This window comes from Schistocerca piceifrons, chromosome 9 (genome assembly GCF_021461385.2).
Source record: "Schistocerca piceifrons isolate TAMUIC-IGC-003096 chromosome 9, iqSchPice1.1, whole genome shotgun sequence".
Classification (NCBI taxonomy): Eukaryota; Metazoa; Arthropoda; class Insecta; order Orthoptera; family Acrididae; genus Schistocerca; species Schistocerca piceifrons.
Window position 1 is genome coordinate 63,937,006 of NC_060146.1, and position 22,048 is coordinate 63,959,053.

At 37.8% G+C, this 22,048-nt stretch overlaps 1 protein-coding gene across 2 annotated transcripts in view; it reads left to right on the forward strand.

Moving 5' to 3' along the window:
* The first annotated feature begins 377 nt into the window (after positions 1-377).
* Positions 378-22,048, forward strand: part of LOC124717073 — a 137,916-nt gene continuing 116,245 nt past the window's right edge. For both annotated transcript variants that reach the window (XM_047243757.1, XM_047243758.1), the window contains exons 1-2: positions 378-562; positions 21,442-21,609. The gene's annotated coding sequence lies outside the window, so the exon portion shown is untranslated. The remainder of the gene's footprint in view (positions 563-21,441; positions 21,610-22,048) is intronic.

Genomic DNA, 22,048 nt, shown 5'->3' on the forward strand with positions numbered 1-22,048 from the left:
CAACAGGAAAATGACAACTAAGTGCACTATGAAGAAATGCTATTCAAAATACGCACCACGGACGTCACAGCAACAATCATCGTTAAGTCATTGGATATCTATCGCTATGGACAAAGCCGGGATATAGTACATTCTTCTTAACTACAAATAGTGTACTTAATACTCTGCTTTCCTCCGGCGTGAAATGAAACAACTCGTACATGTTGATGGATATCTGTTTCAAATATGAACCAACTAGAAAAATTATAGGCAGACATTTGTGTATCGCTGGTGAACGATAGCTATTGAAGTTATAGGTGCTATCTATATCGATATCATTATCATATATCGAAAACGTTACGATTTCGATTGTGTTACATTCAGTGTTGTGTGTTTACGTCTGGGTAATTTGGGTTAACATGTTGTGACAACCGTGAAGTTTGTGGTTTATGACAAATTTGATGTATTTGTGTTCGTTATTTGTGTACTTTTGCACAGCATCTCGTTTCATTTCTTTGAAGAAAAGAAAATGGAAGAGAATTTTGACGTTACAAGTTTTTCGGAAGTAACATACAACGAAGGCGTAAGTAATATTATTGCTAGCAACTGTAGAACAACTGTTAGCGGAAATGAATTTTCGAAGTCACATTTCTACTAGACTGTGATATTGAGCCACTCAGAACCCGTGGTACAGGTGACAGATTGATTTTTAGTGTAGCCCGAGGTTTGTGTAATGTTCTGAGGTGATAATTTGGTTAAGAGTTGGCGAAGCCAACTGTAAATGTCAAATACAGGTTATCATAATACATTGGTCTGTAGCGTAGCTGGATGTTTGTGTTCGCGCCCTATGTAACGCACTCTGGGACAGTAACACAATTTTCGCCAAAAAAAATTTAACTGCAAGGTAAATTCAGAAATAGGCTAGTATAATAGGTAATTGACAAACCACTGAGAAGCGTTTATATATATCATACATAAGCTACCGAAAAATCAAGCGTCGTCCACCACACAACTTTTACACACATTTCTGTCTGTGTAATTATTCGATTACTTTAGAAGTCAAAAATGTCGATACGTTTCTGTGATATAAATGGAAAAAGCTGTCATTCTACGCGTCCCCCCGTCCTCTCTTACCCCGTTAACAGTAAAGACCAAGCGTTATATATGAGAATATCCACGGTGTTCCATTATTTTTCATCTGTGCAATTGTTGTAGCAAAGGACTGTCTGGTAAACCAAACATAAAATCGTTGACATATACAGTATTTAGATTTATTTTTGAATAGATGTGTGTGAGCTTTACAGTAAGTTACTATTCGTTCATTCATCTGATTTTGTGCTGACATCAGATTCTCATGTGTACTGAGATGTTAAACCAGGTTTGATACTACAACGGTAATTCTGGAATGCAGAGCCGTTTGTTTTCCTATTTGAAAATAATTTTCATTACAGTGTGTCTCTTCACCTGGCAGAACGTACTTATTGCTCTCTTTCTAACCATAACTGTACTAATGTACTCAGAATTATGACAAATCACCCACTAACATTCACTGATTGGTAACAGCTTTGGTACTTCACAGGCTGCAGAAACAAACATGATCAGCAGGAGCTTTGAAATAGTAAATTGACTGGTAGCAGGTACTAATTTGTTAAAAAGTCAGAACATTGTCATTTCATTTTCTAAATCTCTTCTTACTGGTGGCAACGGTCATCCCTCATTGTTCTTCTGACTGCCATCCTTAGGTAGACTCCTTTTGCAGGGACAAGGGAAAGCCATATGGGTTTTTAGATTAGATTAGATTTACTTTCATTCCAATTGATCCGTAGTGAGGAGGTCCTCCAGGATGTGGAACATGTCAGAAAAACAACAATACATGACAAATATTTAAACTAAAACAAATAAGCTAATGTACCATTCCACAGGTCCCAAGTGGAATGATCGTCATTTTTTAATGAACACTAAGAGTCATTTTACAAATACTATTGCACTGAATTTAAAATAAAAAAGTTTTTTATTTATTTATAAGGTAAGAAACATGTAATACAACTACTGTGATACTTATTTACAATGAACACATTACTGCACTGAAATGGTGCAGAAGTTAGATTATACTTACACACACACACACACACACACAAATTTTCAGTGAACACATTACTGCACTGAAATTGTGCAGAAGATATGTTGTACTTATATACAAATCAGTTGGTTTTCCTCAGAAATTCATCAATGGAGTAGAAGGAGTTGGCCACCAATAAATCCTTTAGGCTTCTCTTAAACTGAATTTCATTGGTTGTTAAGCTTTTTATGGCTGCTGGCAAGTTATTGAAAATGTGTGTTCCTGAATAATGCACACCTTTTTGTACAAGACTAAGTGACTTTAAATCCTTGTGAAGATTATTCTTATTTCTAGTATTGATTCCATGAATTGAGCTATTGGTTTGAAAAAGTGATATATTTTTAATGACAAATTTCATTAAGGAATAAATATATTGGGAAGCTGTAGTTAGTATCCCTAGTTCCCTAAACAGGCTTCTGCAGGATGTTCTTGAGTTCACACCACATATAATTCTTACTGCACGTTTTTGTGCCCGGAAAACTTTAGCTTGGCTTGATGAATTACCCCAGAAAATAATCCCATATGACATTATGGAATGAAAGTAAGCATAGTATGCCAGCTTTTTCATTTTTATATCCCCTATGTCTGACAAAATTCGCATTGCAAACAGAGATTTGTTAAGACGCTTCAGCAGTTCTGTGGTGTGCTCCTCCCAGTTGAATTTATTATCAAGCTGTAATCCCAAGAATTTAACACCGTCCACTTCTTCTATCTTCTTGTCATCATATGTTAGACATATACTCTTGGGACACCCCTTACAAGTTCTGAACTGCATGTAGTGTGTTTTTTCAAAGTTTAGTGACAAAGAATTGGCTAGGAACCAGTGATTAATGTCTACAAATATTTTATTGGCTGATCTTTCTAAGACTACACTTGATTTGCTATTTATTGCAATGTTTGTATCATCAGCAAACAAAACAAACTTGGCATCTGGTAATGTTACTGATGAAAGGTCATTGATATACACAAGAAAAAGTAAGGGCCCCAAAATGGAACCTTGTGGGACCCCACATGTAATTAGTTCCCAGTTGGATGATGCCTGATAGCTTGATACATGTCTCTTTCCTAATAACACCCTTTGTTTCCTGCCAGAGATATAAGATTTGAACCATTTTGCAGCATTTCCTGTTACACTATAATATTCTAGTTTACTTAAAAGGATATTGTGATTTACACAGTCAAATGCCTTTGACAGATCACAAAATTTATAAAGAGAGAATTCAAGAACTTTAAACCCTGTTACAGGTAAATGTCCCACGCGGCTATTATACTGAAGTATGGGAGCACTGTTGTGTTACATGAGCTGATTTCCTAAGTCTCTATGTTACTGTTACTGTTTCCGGTAATTGTCATTCTCATCCTAGTAAACTGAGATTTTCAGACAAAGTCCTTAGACACACATCCTTTTGTTTACCGTTGGATTGAAAAACCGTGGTAATCCAACCTGGTTTCAGCAGTTGTGCAGTGCTATTCACATAGCAAGAGAGCACTGACTCCTTGATAGGAAGTGTTATGCTACTTGCTAAAAGCAAACTTTTGCTGCAGAATGACGTGAACTGGTGATACATACAAGCCCAAGAAATCCTCTGTTTGTTGATATTACATCCATCTGTCTTCCTGCTTTTCTTTTCCAAGTAACAACCGTTTCAGTTGCTGATTGACGGGGTGACATGAGTCGGGAACAAGCGTGACACAGCAACAGTATCCCTCTGCAACTTTGTTGGCTAATTTCTAGATGAGAAATGCTGCCAGCCTTAACAGGTCAATAGAAGTGTCCAATTCCACCCGTCTGCTTTGACCCACAATGTAATGGTGTGGTGTGTGATGTCATTACGGTGCAGAGTTATTGAGTTGGTTGTGTTTGTAGATGTCATGTTGTTATTTGATGGTTCCTTCTTGTCTTGGATGTGGACATGCTGAGTTTAACTTGTGGTATTGGGTTCATTTGAGTTTTGGTTGTCATCATGTAAACATGGTTTTTGTGTGTGTTTTTGGCATTTATGTTAGGTCTGATTACTTTGATGTTTTGTGTGTGGAAAGAAGTCAAATTTTTTTTAATGCCTTTTTGTTAGTTGTGAATGTGACAATGAAGTATACGAGTGTATCATTACGTTCTGAGATTGGTGATGATATGATGTCTGTCATACAGTTTCTGCAGATGTTCGGTCTTATTGTTGAATATGTTACATGTCACGTTTGTGGTGTGGCATTGTAGGCATCCAATTTTTGTTTTGGTTTCATTGTGTAGTAATTGCGATGTTTTGTGTGTTGTATATTTTTGGTTGGTCAGTTGTGTCTTAATTGATGTAGTGAATGTGGGGTATTTGGGTTTTGAGGTGTAGAGGTTTTGATTACAATTTTTTGAGTTGCTGGTGTTGGTTTTTTGGTATTGATAGTATATAGCTCAACCGCAGCTATTGATACCAAAAGGGAAATGCCCGGTTCCATTTTTTGATGTTGTAGGTGTTTGTTTTTTGACATCGGAAGCCGTGGTTGAGCTAAATAGATCAAGGGAAATGTCCAATTTCTGTGATTTTGTTGGTGTAGTGGAATGCTGCAGTTAAATTTTTTTTAATATATTGTTTTAGGACCATGTGGATATATATATTTTTTGTTCCCACTCAAAACCCCCAATTTTCCATGGTTGTCCCATTAGTTTTATCTTATTTGTGGGGATGACATGTTATTGTGTCATTTTTATTCTTGTTTGCATTTGTTGGCATGTGTATATAGTGATGTCATTGTTGTCATTTTGTATATGTTGGAAGTAGCCATTTCTGCCATATTGATGACATCATGGGTCAAAGCAGACAGATGGAATGGGACACTTCTGTAATTCCACCATAACCCATTGGTTGGCAACACATCAATTTCACATAGCCAGTGGGATGATGATGATTTGGTCTTCAGTGCGAAGATTGGTTCAGTGCTGCAATCCATGCTAGTCTGTCCTATATCCCGTGCAAGCCTCTTCATCCCTGCGTAACTACCACAGTCTAAAACTGTTTGAACCTACTCACTGCAGTCAGCCCTTTTCACCACTTTACTATTACACCACCCCCCCCCCTCCAAAACACACACACACACACCAGAAATTTCTTTTCTGCTCAGTTTGATTCTATTCTCCCTCATTAGCTGTCCAATCTATCTATCTGCTCATCAGTATTCTCCTGTTGTGCGACAGTTCAGGAGGTTCTGTTCTCTTCTTGTATGAACCATTTATCATACACAACAGTCTGACTTCTGTACAAGGTTATGCTCAATACAGATAACTTCGGAAAAGACTTAGGCCTACTAATATTTAAATTTATATTTGATGTTATAAAAATATCTCTCTTTCAGAAATACTTTTATTGCCAGTTGCATTTTATCTCCTCTCTACTTCAGTCTCATCAGCAATTTTGCTGCACAAACAGCAAAACTCGTCTATATCTCTGGTGTCTCATTTCATAATCTGATTCCCCCAGGACCACCTGATTTAACTGATGACATTCCATTAACCTTGTTTCACTATTGTTGATATTCATCTTATAACCACTTTTCAGGACAATACCAATTCTGTTCAACTGCTCTTCAAAGTCCTTTGCCGTGACAATTAGAATGTCATTAGGAAACATAAGAGCTCTATGTCTTCACCCTGCATCTTTCTCTCAACAAATTTCTCCTTAGTTTCCTACATTACTTGTCTAGTGAACATATTGAGTAATGTTGGGGATAGGGTACAGCCCTGTCTCACTTCCTCCTCAACTGCTGTTGCCATTTCATGTCCTTTGATTCTTATAGCTGCAGTCTGGTTTCTGGGGAAGTTGTAAATAGCTTTTTGCTTCCAGTATCTTATTGAAGCTGCCTTCAGAATTTCAAATAATGTATTCCATTCGGTATTATCAAAAGTTTTCTGTAAATCTGCGAGTGTTGTAAATGTAAATTTGTCCTTCCTTAACCCTTTAACTGCTCTGGATGTGTTAACATGCGTGCCTTTGTACCTGTCCCTGTGTGCTCTGAACGTGTGTACGCGACACAGGGACTGGTACAAAGGCACGCGTGTTAACACATCCAGAGCAGTTAAAGGGTTAACCTATCTAATAAGATTAGTCATCGGCTAGTGAAAGGATAGTTTTAGGCAACCAGTGAGAAGCGAATAAAATGGTAATGTATTTTGGCCATCAAAATTGAAATCATTCAATGTGCTTCATGGGTTATTTTTGATTTTCTTAAATTCATGCCACCACAGCTTCTATATTTGTTTTACTATTTCTTAGAATTAAAGTTGTTTGGTTTGGTTGTGAGTTGGTGAAGCCAAGTAATGTGATGTTATAACGAGAAACTTGGCAACATTTAGAGAATAGAATATGTAGTTATTTAGAAGACATTCAGCGAACACCAATTAAAAATGATTTACACTTTTTGGTTTGCGATTTTGGGTATCTATCATCTACATGTACATCTATACTCTGCAAACCACTGTGAAGTGCATGGCAAAGGGTACGTTCCTTTGTACCAGGTAGGATTTCTTCTCATTCCATTCACCATGTAGTGTAAGAAGAATGATTGTTTGAATGCCTCTGTGTATGCTGTAATTGTTCCATTCTCATCCTCACGATCCCTATATGAGCGATATGTGCCATGTGACTAGAAGAGAGAAATTTTTTAACATTCAATACAAATTGAAGTAATAGGAAGTCTATGCTTCAGGTACTTTTCTGGAGATTGTAAGGTAATTACATCAGCGAAAGTAAAAGAAGGGCAATAGAATGTAGTCCAGGTAAATCAGGCAATGTTGTGGGAATTAAATTAGGAAGTGAGATACTGAATTTAATCGGTGAATTTTACTATTTGGTTGCAAAACAGCTGATGATGACTGATAGTAACAAGAAAAACATTTCAGAGAAAGAGAGGTTTTTTTTTTTTTAAATACAGAAATAAATTGAAATGCTAGGAATTTTTTTCTGAAAAGTTTTGCACAAAGTATAGCTGCCTGACAAAGTGGAACAGTGATGACAAATAGTTCTAGTAAGAAGCGATAGAAACTTCTCAAAAGTGGTGCTACAAAAGAATGTCAAAGATAAGGTGGGTAGGGTGAATTACTAATGAAAAGGTACTGAATCAAATTGGGGAGAAGAAAACTAGTACAGCTTGACTAATGTAAGTGATTGGTTGATAGACTCATTCTGAGGCATCAAGGAATTGTCAGGCTGCCAGGAGGAGACCAAGTATGTGTGCTCAAATGGCTGAGGGTGTCAGCAGTTATGCAGAGAGGAATAGGCTTGCATGTTATAGAATAACATGGAGAGCTGCATGAAGCCATTCTTCAGACTGATGACTAGATCATCATTATCATCAACAACAACAAAATACCAAAATCTAATTTAGTTGGCATAATGATTATTTTATGTTAACAATTTCTATTTCCGGAATAGTAGACTGCAGATTTTGTCAGAATTTGATGCAGCTGCTTCTGCTCATTGTAGTGACCATACTGTCTGTCAAGTACTGTGTCATTGCCTACCTACAACAGTACCCACACCACTTTCTCTCCTCATCTTGTATTCATTTCACCCCTTGCAGTGAGTGCTGGTAGCGACTTTGCTCCCCTAAACATATAATGTACGGCACTGTCATTGGCATAGTCTCTTATAAACTTTCTGAACTATGTGAATATTGAGTGTCAGGGATATTTTTCTCCAAAAACTGGAGACATTTATTCAGATCACAATTTCGCTATCCACTTGAAATGAAATTTGTACTACAAAACTGCTCCTCATTCATCTTACTCCTAGTGTCTCATGGCATCAGTAACTCAACGTCTGTTGTACAGTTATAAAAGGAGATCCAGCTGTGGGCTAACTTTAAACTTTGGGAGGGGTAAAAAAACCACAGCTGTCATAAATGCCCAACCCCCTCCCACCCCTTATTAATGTAGTATACCATCAAGTAACAATGAATAGCGTATGAAGTTCTGAGTTATTGGGTTGATGAAAACTTAAACCAGAAAAATCATGTGATAAGTGTGCTAAAATGTTTGGGTTCAGCTTTCTTTGCCATAATAATAATTGGGAAATACGGAAGCGTCCGATCCCACCCGTCTGCTTTGACCCTTGACGTCACAAATATGGTGGAAACGACCATAAACCACAATTCCAATATGGCGCATATAAAGTCAGTATGTACACATTATGAGGACGAAAATACATCTAAAAACAAACACACACACTTTCCACAAAAAGCCTAATGACACTAACGGGACAAGCGTGGGAAATAGGGTGTTTTTGGGTGGGGGCAAACTAAATATAAACAAATTTAGACACCCACCCCCATACAAAACCACACAAAATGACGAAAAAAAACCGACATTACAAAACTCCCCAAATACCAACACAATATCATCTGGAATCGGACACTTCCCTTGACCTATATAGCTCAACAGCAACTCCCGATCCCATAAATTAAGATCAAACACTTTCCTTGGCCTACATAGCTCAAAAACATCTCTCGATAGCAATATCAACGTACACAGCCACACATTGGGATCGAACACTTCCCTTGTCCTGCGCACTGTTAATTTTATCTGTCATATCCATTCCTGAACAGAAACAACAACCGATTAATTTTACTAAAATTACCACATGATGTACAGCGAACAACACTAAATTAACCTTCACACAAAGTCGTTAACTCGCTGAAACAAATTCCACTACAAACACAGCCAACACTCGAACAATTCTGGATAATGAGCCCATTACACCACACAAACGAAAACCCTGAACATACCACCAGAGAGCACAACAAACCACAACACGACAACATCTACAAACACACCACACTCACAAACCAAACTCCGCGCCGTCATGACGTCACACACAACACCACCCTTACGTCACGGGTCAAAGCCAACGCATGGGATCGGACACTTCTGTCAACCCTATAATTGTCAAAAGTTATTTTTTATAGATAAACATTAATATGAACAATATTCAGTTTTGTTGAAGCAGTCTGTGCTCATTACCCACTATTAGGATAAAAATGTAGTGTTACAGACATAACTTAGAAAATCAAAAATAATATACATGTATTTGAAATTCTTGTAAAACCTGTGATGTCTTCAGTACACGTAGAAACTTGTGGTATTTGTATAAATACAAGGGACAGTTTTTACAAAAATATGTCAGACATTAAATAAATATACTCTTAAGTGTTCCATAAACAGGGTTTATGGAACAATCAGTATGCCGGGAAAGCTTTAAACATCACATACTCTTGTTGTTGTTGTTGTGGTCTTCAGTCTTGAGACTGGTTTGATGCAGCTCCCCATGCTACTCTATCCTGTGCAAGCTTCTTCATCTCCCAGTACCTACTGCAACCTACATCCTTCTGAATCTGCTTAGTGTATTGATCTCTTGGTCTCCCTCTACGATTTTTACCCTCCACCCTGCCCTCCAATGCTAAATTTGTGATCCCTTGATGCCTCAAAACATGTCCTACCAACCGATCCCTTCTTCTAGTCAAGTTGTGCCACAAACTTCTCTTCTCCCCAATCCTATTCAATACCTCCTCATTAGTTACGTGATCTACCCACCTTATCTTCAGCATACTTCTGTAGCACCACATTTCGAAAGCTTCTATTCTCTTCTTGTCCAAACTGGTTATCGTCCATGTTTCACTTCCATACATGGCTACACTCCATACAAATACTTTCAAAAACGACTTCCTGACACTTAAATCTATACTCGATGTTAACAAATTTCTCTTCTTCAGAAACGATTTCCTTGCCATTGCCAGTCTACATTTTATATCCTCTCTACTTCGACAATCATCAGTTATTTTACTCCCTAAATAGCAAAACTCCTTTACTACTTTGAGTGTCTCATTTCCTAATCTAATACCCTCAGCATCACCCGATTTAATTTGACTACATTCCATTATCCTCGTTTTGCTTTTGTTGATGTTCATCTTATATCCTCCTTTCAAGACACTGTCCATTCCGTTCAACTGCTCTTCCAAGTCCTTTGCTGTCTCTGACAGAATTACAATGTCATCGGCAAACCTCAAAGTTTTTGCTTCTTCTCCATGAATTTTAATACCTACTCCGAATTTTTCTTTTGTTTCCTTTACTGCTTGCTCAATATACAGATTGAATAACATCGGGGAGAGGCTACAACCCTGTCTCACTCCTTTCCCAACCACTGCTTCCCTTTCATGCCCCTCGACTCTTATAACTGCCATCTGGTTTCTGTACAAATTGTAAATAGCCTTTCGCTCCCTGTATTTTACCCCTGCCACCTTCAGAATTTGAAAGAGAGTATTCCAGTTAACATTGTCAAAAGCTTTCTCTAAGTCTACAAATGCTAGAAACGTAGGTTTGCCTTTTCTTAATCTTTCTTCTAAGATAAGTCGTAAGGTTAGTATTGCCTCACGTGTTCCAACATTTCTATGGAATCCAAACTGATCTTCCCCGATGTCCGCTTCTACCAGTTTTTCCATTCGTCTGTAAAGAATTCGCATTAGTATTTTGCAGCTGTGACTTATTAAACTGATAGTTCGGTAATTTTCACATCTGTCAACACCTGCTTTCTTTGGGATTGGAATTATTATATTCTTCTTGAAGTCTGTGGGTATTTCGCCTGTCTCATACATCTTGGTCACCAGATGGTAGAATTTTGTCATGACTGGCTCTCCCAAGGCCATCAGTAGTTCTAATGGAATGTTGTCTACTCCCGGGGCCTTGTTTCGACTCAGGTCTTTCAGTGCTCTGTCAAACTCTTCACGCAGTATCTTATCTCCCATTTCATCTTCATCTACATCCTCTTCCATTTCCATAATATTGTCCTCAAGTTCATCGCCCTTGTATAAACCCTCTATATACTCCTTCCACTTTTCTGCCTTCCCTTCTTTGCTTAGAACTGGGTTGCCATCTGAGCTCTTGATATTCATACAAGTGGTTCTCTTCTCTCCAAAGGTCTCTTTAATTTTCCTGTAGGCATTATCTATCTTACCCCTAGTGAGACAAGCCTCTACATCCTTACATTTGTCCTGTAGCCATCCCTGCTTAGCCATTTTGCACTTCCTGTCGATCTCATTTTTGAGACGTTTGTATTCCTTTTTGCCTGCTTCATTTACTGCATTTTTATATTTTCTCCTTTCATCAATTAAATTCAATATTTCTTCTGTTACCCAAGGATTTCTATTAGCCCTCGTCTTTTTACCTACTTGATCCTCTGCTGCCTTCACTACTTCATCCCTCAGAGCTACCCATTCTTCTTCTACTGTATTTCTTTCCCCCATTCCTGTCAATTGTTCCCTTATGCTCTCCCTGATCTCTTACAACCTCTGGTTCTTTCAGTTTATCCAGGTCCCATCTCCTTAAATTCCTGCCTTTTTGCAGTTTCTTCAGTTTCAATCTGCAGTTCATAACCAATAGATTGTGGTCAGAATCCACATCTGCCCCTGGAAATGTCTTACAATTTAAAACCTGGTTCCTAAATCTCTGTCTTACCATTATGTAATCTATCTGATACCTTTTAGTATCTCCAGGATTCTTCCAGGTATACAACCTTCTTTCATGATTCTTGAACCAAATGTTAGCTATGATTAAGTTATGCTCTGCGCAAAATTCTACAAGGCGGCTTCCTCTTTCATTTCTTCCCCCCAATCCATATTCACCTACTATGTTTCCTTCTCTCCTTTTTCCTACTGACGAATTCCAGTCACCCATGACTATTAAATTTTCGTCTCCCTTCACTACCTGAATAATTTCTTTTATCTCGTCATACATTTCATCAATTTCTTCATCATCTGCAGAGCTAGTTGGCATATAAACTTGTACTACTGTAGTAGGCATGGGCTTTGTGTCTATCTTGGCCACAATAATGCGTTCACTATGCTGTTTGTAGTAGCTAACCCGCACTCCTATTTTTTTATTCATTATTAAACCTACTCCTGCATTACCCCTATTTAATTTTGTATTTATAACCCTGTAATCACCTGACCAAAAGTCTTGTTCCTCCTGCCACCGAACTTCACTAATTCCCACTATATCTAACTTTAACCTATCCATTTCGCTTTTTAAATTTTCTAACCTACCTGCCCGATTAAGGGATCTGACATTCCACGCTCCGATCCGTAGAATGCCAGTTTTCTTTCTCCTGATAACGACGTCCTCTTGAGTAGTCCCCGCCCGGAGATCCGAATGGGGGACTATTTTTCCTCCGGAATATTTTACCCAAGAGGACGCCATCATCATTTAATCATACAGTAAAGCTGCATGTCCTCGGGAGAAATTGCGGCTGTAGTTTCCCCTTGCTTTCAGCCGTTCGCAGTACCAGCACAGCAAGGCCGTTTTGGTTAATGTTACAAGGCCTGATCAGTCAATCATCACATACTCTTAAGTGGTCTAAAATAAGACAAATGTTTTGTATTTAATATTTTAGTTTTACAGGTGCAACACATCAGATAAGAGAATAAATTTAGTTTAAAAGATTTAATTTAATTTGAACAAAAGCTAATGTTTCTTGAGACTCTGTGATCAGCTCTTGTAAAGTACACACTACTTTTCTGGCCATACATATTGATTTCCTACTCTCAGAAGGCATTTAACTAAAATGTTCTTATTTGACATTCTTCTCTGACAACTTGTACAGATGTGCTAGTTCAGATTGTGATAACAACAGCCCTCTGTCCAAAAGCCTGCGAAAAGTTTTCAGCATTGCAACAGGTTGTGAAAGAATGTATGGTTTTTCTTTTTGTACACTGTACAATGCAATAAGTTTGAGTGCACCTCAGACAGGAAACCTATTTTAACGGTATATTTCCCAATGGCATAAAAACTGCGGAACTGCTGAGTGTTTGGTAGAGGTCTGATATCTCTCCAACACTGCTGTAACTTGTCAGTATGGCTCATTACCTTCTCTGCTGGGACTGCTGTTATATTAAATTTATCAGTTATTGATTTTGCACTTGTACAAAAGGTGTGCAGTCACTAATGTGAGCTTGTCTAGCTTTTTCAGACTGCAACACATGATACTTCAGCATTCCTCCCAACACCATCAATAGTTCCTTTTCCTTGTGATTGCAAAAGAAATGCCAATGTAAAGCAAGACAACAGTCGTCTTTCCTGAAAGTTATGTTGGCTAAAGTATTTAAAATGTTGACAAACTCCATCAGAGAGTATTTCCATCACTTTACAAATAGGAATTTTATTATAAGGAAGGACAGGAATACCGCAGTCAGTTGCAGCCCTATCAGATTGTTATTGTTCTTGCATATCTAGATTTCAGCTATAAATATCCATCTTCAGTGAATGTGATTTAATTGTAATCCAACAAACTCCTATTGGTACATGTCACAACACAACTTTATTGATGACATAAACTGATGGGAACTTGATAGATTACAACTCAGTCAGATGCACTGAAGATAGTTATTTATAGATGAAATGTGGATATGTGAGAACAATGAAAAACTAATGGGATTGCAACTCATTGCGATACTACTGTCCTTCCTTAATATACTGTTGCCGTTCACAGTGGTTCTGTATGGTATCAGAATTGGTGTAGGAATTTTCTTTTTTAGTTTCTAAAGCATTTTCTGACTAAAAACATGAATAGCTAGCATATCACATTGTAGATAATCAGATTCAATAGCAGATGAAATTAGACTGGTAACTGTCTGCGACTTTAACTACTCTTTCTGTCTCAATCATTATTCCATTGATACTAGCTAATGAGTTCTTGTGAGGAGACAATCAGTTGAGGAATTCTGGATACTTCTTTAAGTTTTCACATTTCTGCAATGTGTCAAACATTTTTTGAGACACATTTTGGAATTCCTTGTGTCATTAGAGCATTAAATCTGTAATAGAATTTCTGGCACTGTGATACGTTTTAATTTTTTTTTTCATAGCTAATTAAAAAGAGCAAAATAATTTTTGTTTGAAATTATGGATGTGTAGCAAAATTTGTACAGATGTAACAGTTAATAAATTCCCTATTTTATTCTTTTGTAATGTAAAAAGTATTTCAAGTTTTATTTGAATTTGTTTTGAGATGTCTAAATGATTCGTTGGAAACAACTGAATAGCAAAGAAATACAGCACTATCAAAATATAATGTATCAAAAGTCATGAATTTTTCCCCACTTAGAGTGAATGTCCATTAGTTCCTTTCGGCAGAAATATGATCTATTCATCATTATGGTGTAAGATATTGTACAGTTTCATAAATGGGTTTATGTTCATCAAGACAAAAATCTTTAGCATTTCACATTTTCTATTTTGGTTTCACTTTTGATGGGATTAACCTTAAGATATTTTGCGTATTTTCATTCACAGGTGTCTTACATGATAATATTATCATAAATCTGCAGTTGCCCTCTACAACAACACTGGATAAACAGCAGTTTTCCACAACCAGTCATTAATAAAATTGATGGAGAACTTTAAATACTGTGTAGCACTAATGCTGCCTTTTCATGAATGTCAGCTTGAAAGTCACGGAGATACCCAAACATGAGGCTTGGAAAACTCTGCTAAATTCCACAAGGGCTTAGGAACGAATTTAAGAAAGACACACAAGGCTTGGGAACCTTTATTAAGCTACTCACTAACAGGCTTGTGAAGCTGAAAAAAGTCCCTCGGTCCTGCCTGGACTTACCTGGCTATCAGATGTGAACCCTTGGCAATAATGATGCTAAATTGTAGTGGCAAAAACCACCATTTACCGTTGCAGGTTTTAGTTATGATAACTTCACAAAACCCTTGGTTTATATGGTGCTCCAAAGTACTGATTTTCATGACAAATTTACTATATAACTGTAGACCTTCAAGGGGAAAAATAATTACAATTTGATATTTTATCACGAAAAAAGTGTTCTTTCAAGCAGTAGGTAAAACAAGTATGGATCAGTCATACATTTTAAGAAACTAGGACTCAAAAATAGCTTACTTTGGCAGAAAATTTGTTTTCCAGCAGCTTCATGTCTATCTCCAGAGTATTAACTCACAAGTGATAAAATGTAGTAGATTTATAATTAAACTACTGGGCAAGAAGGTCACAAAGGAACAGGTTTCTAAACCTTCTATATAAAGAGATCAAGCTAGTTCAACTTGGGAGAAAATTTGTTATGATACACTTTATTGGCAACTTTGAGTGGTATTTAGAGCAAAATAGTGAACCAAATGACTTAAAACTTACTGAATGTGCACAGTGCATATTGTTCACTTGTGTTGTCCAGTTTTTTAGCTTAACAAAAATTGTCTGCTGAATTATGGCACTTCAGAAACGGCTAAAATTTTTGAAATGTCAGTATATTTGTGAATGCTTCACTTAAGAGGCCCTTGTTGACAAAATGTTAAAAACTTGGGAGCTAGAAATTTGGAAATCTTCCTTTGGTCATTTAGCAAACCTGCGCACTGAATTTGAACTAAATTGTAGATGGTCAAGTGAGGACGCGTAGACCACTTAACATGGAGTCTCCCATGTCGAAGTTTAGTGTTAAACAAGTGGCTGTTTCTGTTTCTTCTACTCTCGTCACATGTTTACCTTTTGATTTATAAGCTAATGCTAGTCTGCTAAGATGTGTTTTACACATCTTCTGTATCTATTTGTACCATGTATTGTGTTTACTTATAGCTCCTATGTCATTAAATGACGTTAAAAATATGTTTTTGACATGGCTACTTACTAAAATTAGAGTTCCATTTTCACCTCAAAACGACTGGAATAACAAGGGAATGTAATGGAACTTCCAAATATGAGAGCTCCATCAATACCGCCAGGTTATTCCAGTGGCTATGATTTCAGTAGTCTTACCAAAAAATATTTTTTACACGGCATTTGTGCTTGTTGTGGCTGTGCCCTCTTGCAATGTTTTGTGGTTGCTGGCTGGATGTGGAGAGGGTGGTGTGATAGGTGGGTGGCCAGTTTCCTCTCACTACAACACAAAATGCACACGTGGTTAAAATATGCTTTATTACAGAAACCAATTGAGTATTAACTTCAATTATGTCCAGTCTGAAGTTCTGTGGTTAACAACAATCAAGTAACATGTACTAATTCTTGAATCCTGTCCGTGTCCGTATCACAACTATATACAGTGACTAAAGTTCCCTCACAGCTAGCTGAGGTGCAAGGCAATGACTATCGCTGTGGAAGACGTAGAGCACAGTGTGACATATTGAGGTGCAATGTGAACTGAGTACTGAGCTTGAGACAGCTCGGTCAGTGGCAGCGGCCTTATGCACGCTGCCCAGAGGGCATTATCTGCATGTAGGCTGGGGGCGTGTCAAGGTCTTCTCCTGTCATAGGCGCGCCTAATTCAGTGCCTACTATACAGTGTTTCCTGATATCCCAGTGTGCTGGCGAAGGTGTACGCCAGCACAATGCTAGTTTCCTTTGTCAGTAAAGCTCAAATTTTATTCCTTGTTGTGCCGCTTATTTTAGGAAACACTTCGTGATGGCTGCACACTAATATCAGCTGAGAGTACACAAATGGATAATGATATAAAGGGACATTATTTTTAAACATCCGTAATTGGGAAAATTGTTTTAACCTTAAAATTGTTTACTGTGTATGTGGACCCATGTGCAAAGAAATTAAATGTTTATGAGCTTCTTTGTTGTGTAGCCACACACAGCACTCATGTAATTCTCTTGATTACCACAAGCAGGCCTATTTCAATGTTCTCTTACCTAAGGTCAAATTATCATTTAGCATATTGCAACAACATAACCACCATGAAACTCTTAAGTAATAGTGAGTGATTAGCAGTGACATTTTGCATTAACAGCATACATTATATTTAAATGTACCCATAATGAGCAGGTCTGGTCTATGACTGTAGATTTATAAAATTATTAACACAGTTACCTGAGAGGCATCTTCATCTTCTGACCTGGAGAATCTTGGTTGTGACATTTGTAGATGGAGATTTATTGTCTCCAGATTCCAATGTAAATGTTAGAAACCAATGTTATCGAGGCTGTATAGTTCTACTTGCTGTCATTAGCCTGCCATTCTCTTTCTCTCTACTTTCCTCACCAGCAGCTTTTAATCAGATTTGTAACTGTGAATAGGATTTATGATTTCCTGTCAGAAAGGTTGGAATTCACATAAATTGATGAGAAGTCATCTAATGAGACCGAAAGTCACCAGGAGTTCAAAATGAATTGCAAAATGATTTAGACAAGATTTTTGCAAGGTGTGAAAAGTTGCAATTGACCCTAAGCAATAAAATGTGTCGGGTCCTACCAGGAGTACTTAAAAATTAAATTAAATTTTGGTTACATGACAAACAACGCAAATTTAAAGGTTGTAAATTCTACCAAGTGCCCAGGGACCTACAAAGAAATTAAATTGGGACTATTGCACTGGGAAGGTGAAGCAAAGACTGTGTTTTATAGGCAGAAGATGCAACAAATCCACTCAAGAGACTGCTCACAGTTTGCTTATCTTTCCTCTTCTTGAATACTGCTATGTGATATGGGTCCTTACCACGTATCATTGACAGAGGACAGAAAAAAAATTCCATCGCAAAACATGGGAGAGAATGTCATGGATATAAGTGAACTGGGTTGGCAGTAATTAAAACGAACGCTTTTTTGTGCAGTGAGGTATTTTCATGAAATTTCGGTCACCATCTTCCACCTTGGAATGTGAAAATATTTCGTCGACTCCCACCTATTTAGGAAGAAACAGTCATCACAATAAAATATGATAAATTGGACTTCGCACAAAAAGATTTAGCTGTTCATTTCTCCCATGTGCTGTTCGAGAGTGGTATGGTCTAGAAATAGTCTGAAAATAGACAGTGGAGAAAAGAACAGAAATACTTAGTGAAGTACATTGTTTTATTAGAGCAGATCTAGAGTTCAACTATTACATAGTCATCTTCAGTGCATGTAACAACAGGTGACATTAGCCCAAAGTCTCCATAATCTAGATCTACTGTAATAAAATGATACAATCGCTTACCGTTATTTTCTCGATTGTCTATATTCAACAATCGCTACCCACAAGAGTATCATATGGATTCCATTCTGATGATCTCAAAGTGGTTCTTCAATGTACTTTCTGCCAAACACTTCAGAGTAATCATGTGGATGTAGACATCATCAATGCCTCTTTGTCAAATTTTCCTTCTCTGTTGATCGCAGTCATCCCCTTTGCTAACTTTGTTGCTCTCTGCTGGAGTGTTACTACTGTATCAATAGAAATTTCTGAAATATAAATCAAATTGATTTATATGCATCTCTAAACAAATTAGGCCCAAAGTAAATGATAGATTACACTAGTCACAAATAAGTGATATAATATTCCAGTCACATACTATATCTTAGTTCTCTCCCTCCCTCCCTCCCTCCCTCCCTCCTCCCCCCACCTCCCCCCCTCCCCCCTCCCCCCCTTGCCTCTCCCTCTCCTTCTTCCCCTCTGCCTGTGTTCAAAAACAGCAATGTGTACTGATGACAGCAACATCCTAACCAAGGACCCGAAATCAACCATAAGCACAGTTTTACAAGAAATCAAATAGGGTGTTACAGTAAACAAAATTGAAACATAACATTGTTATGGCCTGAGTATCAGCTGACAGGTGTGGTCAGTGATTGGTACTGAGAAATGAATTAACAGTGTAACAATAGCTTTTTACACTATGAAATAAATTATTTACAGGAAAGTAAAGGCGAAGCAGCATTATATGCTGGGGATAACCCAAATGAGATTGTGCTGTTTTAAGCAAACTGGCACCACATCACCGTCTGGCTCTCCTGATTTAGCTTCACTGTGGTTTCTCTCCATTATTTCAGGCAAACCTGTGATTGTTCCTACTATAAAGCCAAGACTACTTCTCCCATCCTTGTCCAACTAGGCCTGTGAGTATGTAAATGAGTGAATACAGGATGAACCCGAATATTTCATGGGTTGCCCACGTACATTTTCTGGGTATTTTGATAAAGAGGTCCGTGGTATCCAGTGACTCATTACAGAGTAATTGCATGTCATTTGATTTCTTACCCTTATTACCAAAAATATTTACTCAACAGTGCCAAAAGACTCACAGTACTTATTGCTTGCAACAGTAAGACCCACTTAACTCTTTGCCCTCAGGGTTACTTTACGTACTGCTTGGTTATGTCTCAGGTTTGTTTTTCCAGCAGTGTTAGTTGTACATCAACAGTAATACACAGCATTATGGGTAGGTATACTGAAGAAGGGTTGGTACCTCAAGTATGGGTTCACTGAATAAAATGGAAGAGCAGCATAATGATGGTATTCTCAGCACTTCTGCATCTATGGCAGCCACATCACTGTGCTTTTGTGTCTTCATGGAGGTGTGTACAAGAATACAGGTCATTCCATGTTTTGGTTAATGCATGTTACTGGCATTTTCATGGGTGTGAAGGTACTCTGAGGTGACAAAAGTGATTGGATACCTCCGAATATCTCGTGGAACCTCCTTTTGCCCAGTGTAGTGTAAGAACTTGATGTGGTATGGACCCAGCAAGTCATTGGAAGTCCCTTTCAGAAATATTGTGCCTCTACAGCCATCCATAATTGTGGAAGTGTTGCCGGTGCAGGATTTTGCATACAAACTCACATCTTGATTACGTCCCATAAATGTTCAATGGGATTCGTGTCAGATGATCTGCTCGAGAATGTTCTTCCAACCAGTGGCGAACAATTGTAGCCCAGTGATATGGCGCGTTGTCGTACATAAAAATTCCATCGTTGTCTGGGAAGTCAATGAATGGCTGCAAATGGTCTCCAAGTAGGCAAACATAACAATTTCCAGTCTGTGATTCATTCTACGGAAACATAGCCCACACCATTATGGAGTCTCCACCAGCTCGCACAGTGCCTTGTTGACAACTTGAGCTCATGGCTTCGTGGGGTCTGCACCACACTTGAATCTTACCATCAACTCTTACCAACTGAAATTGTGACTCATCTGACCAGGCCATGGTTTTCAATTTGTTGAAGGTCCGACCAATATGGTCAAAGGCCAGGAGGACCGCTGCAGGCGATGTCTTGCTGTTAGCAAAGGCACTTGGTTCAGTCGTCTGCTGTCATAGCCCATGCCACATTTCGCCACACTGTCCTAATGGATACGTTTGTCATGCGTCCCACATTGATTTCTGCAGTTAGCTCACACAATGTTGCTTGCCTGTTAGCAATGACAACTCCACATGTAAATACTGCTGCTCTCAGTCATTAAGTGAAGGGTGTCTGCCACTGTGTTGTCGACAATGAGAGGTAATACCTGAAATTCAGTATTCCCAGCACAGTCTTGACACTGTGGCTTTCAGAATATTTAATCGACATGGAAGTTGCCCAGTGTGACATCACCTGAAATTATTTGCAACCCAGCAGCTGAACTTCCCTGGATGGGGTCTCCTGGCCAACAAAGCAACTTGATCATTTCATTTCACTGAAATCACTAACTATTTCTGAAGTAGAATGTCCCATGTGCTTAACTCCAACTATCTTTCTGTGTTCAAAGTCTGTGGCCATAAATGTCAGTCACATTTTCATATGAATCACCTGAGAATAAATAACACCACCAATGCACTGCCCTTTTACACCTTTATGCAATACCACTGCCATCCATACATGTGCATATCCCTTTCCTAGGACTTTTGTCACCTCATTCTATTTTCATGGAAACAAAGCTAATTGGGGTACCAAACTGAATAACTCATAATCATATTATTACTCCCTAGTGAACTGTTGGAGTCCATCAGTCCCTTGTACCAAAAGACTCAGGAAATACTACTACTACTACTACAAAACATTCTACACTGAACTTCTCGATTAGTTTATATATGTATTTACTCAATTTTAACTTGTTATCTAACTGAACATCAGCGAACTTTAGTTGAGTGTGTCATTTTGTGGATTACTGTTAATGACTACTTCTAGTGGTAGCAGGTAACTTTTGTTTTCTTTTTTGCAATTGTGTAATATGAAACTTTGTGAGATTAATATGTGAAACTGTTTGCTATGAACCAGTGAATTGTTGGCCTGATTACTTACCATATGAATTATGTGTGGTAATGTTGAATTTGGGCTCATGTTCAAGACACTTGTAGACCCTGTGGATAGCATGCTATAGAGTGAGTTCTCACATTTTTGCTTCTGAAATATCTTTACTGGGTGCAAGAATCCAATATAGTCACCTGCCGAGACTAAAGTGCCAATCTTGTGGCTGTAGATTCTCAATTAGATATGTTTTGAGTTATGAAAGCTAGTTGAACAATACACTTGAGCAACTTACATCACCCTACATGAATAGACTAAAGGAAATGCTGGAGACAACAGCTTTTAGGTATTAACAGTTTTGTCTTGCACTGTTACAGTTGGCGACATCTCAGATAAAGGAAGAACCCAACATTCAGTCTGGTGCTTTTGGTATAAAGCACAGCTATAGAGGAGAAGAGGAAGTAATTTCATAATTCTCCCCAACTGTGTGCGAACACCTGGTTGGCTCTGAAGATTTTTTTCCTGTCTTACACTTTAAACACAAAGTGAGTTGCTGCTGTCACAGAAACTTGACATTGTCTTCCTCAGTAGAGTTTTTATTGCTAGTTTTTACTGCTTTGCTCACAGTATTGTAAAGCGTGCTCATACTGAAGAAGCAAGTTAATCAGTTTCCTCTGTTCTGTCTAGTTAAATATTAAAAAGGTTTAATGAAGTTATATATTAGAAGACAAATTATGTTAAAATATGAAATAGTTCAGTTTTTAACAACTAGCTTAAAATATGTATATTGCAAGTAAATAAACTGTGTGTTGTATTGGTCCTTCATAAGAAGGGATCTTCTATAAAATTTTATGTCGTAATTGAAAAATAATGTAAGAGTTATGTATTTATGTATTCTGTTGGCTGGCTGTAGTTCTTCTTCCTCCAATTTTTCTTTCTAAGATGTCCTTCATAAATCATTATGCCAAATTGTGTGTCTAGTTT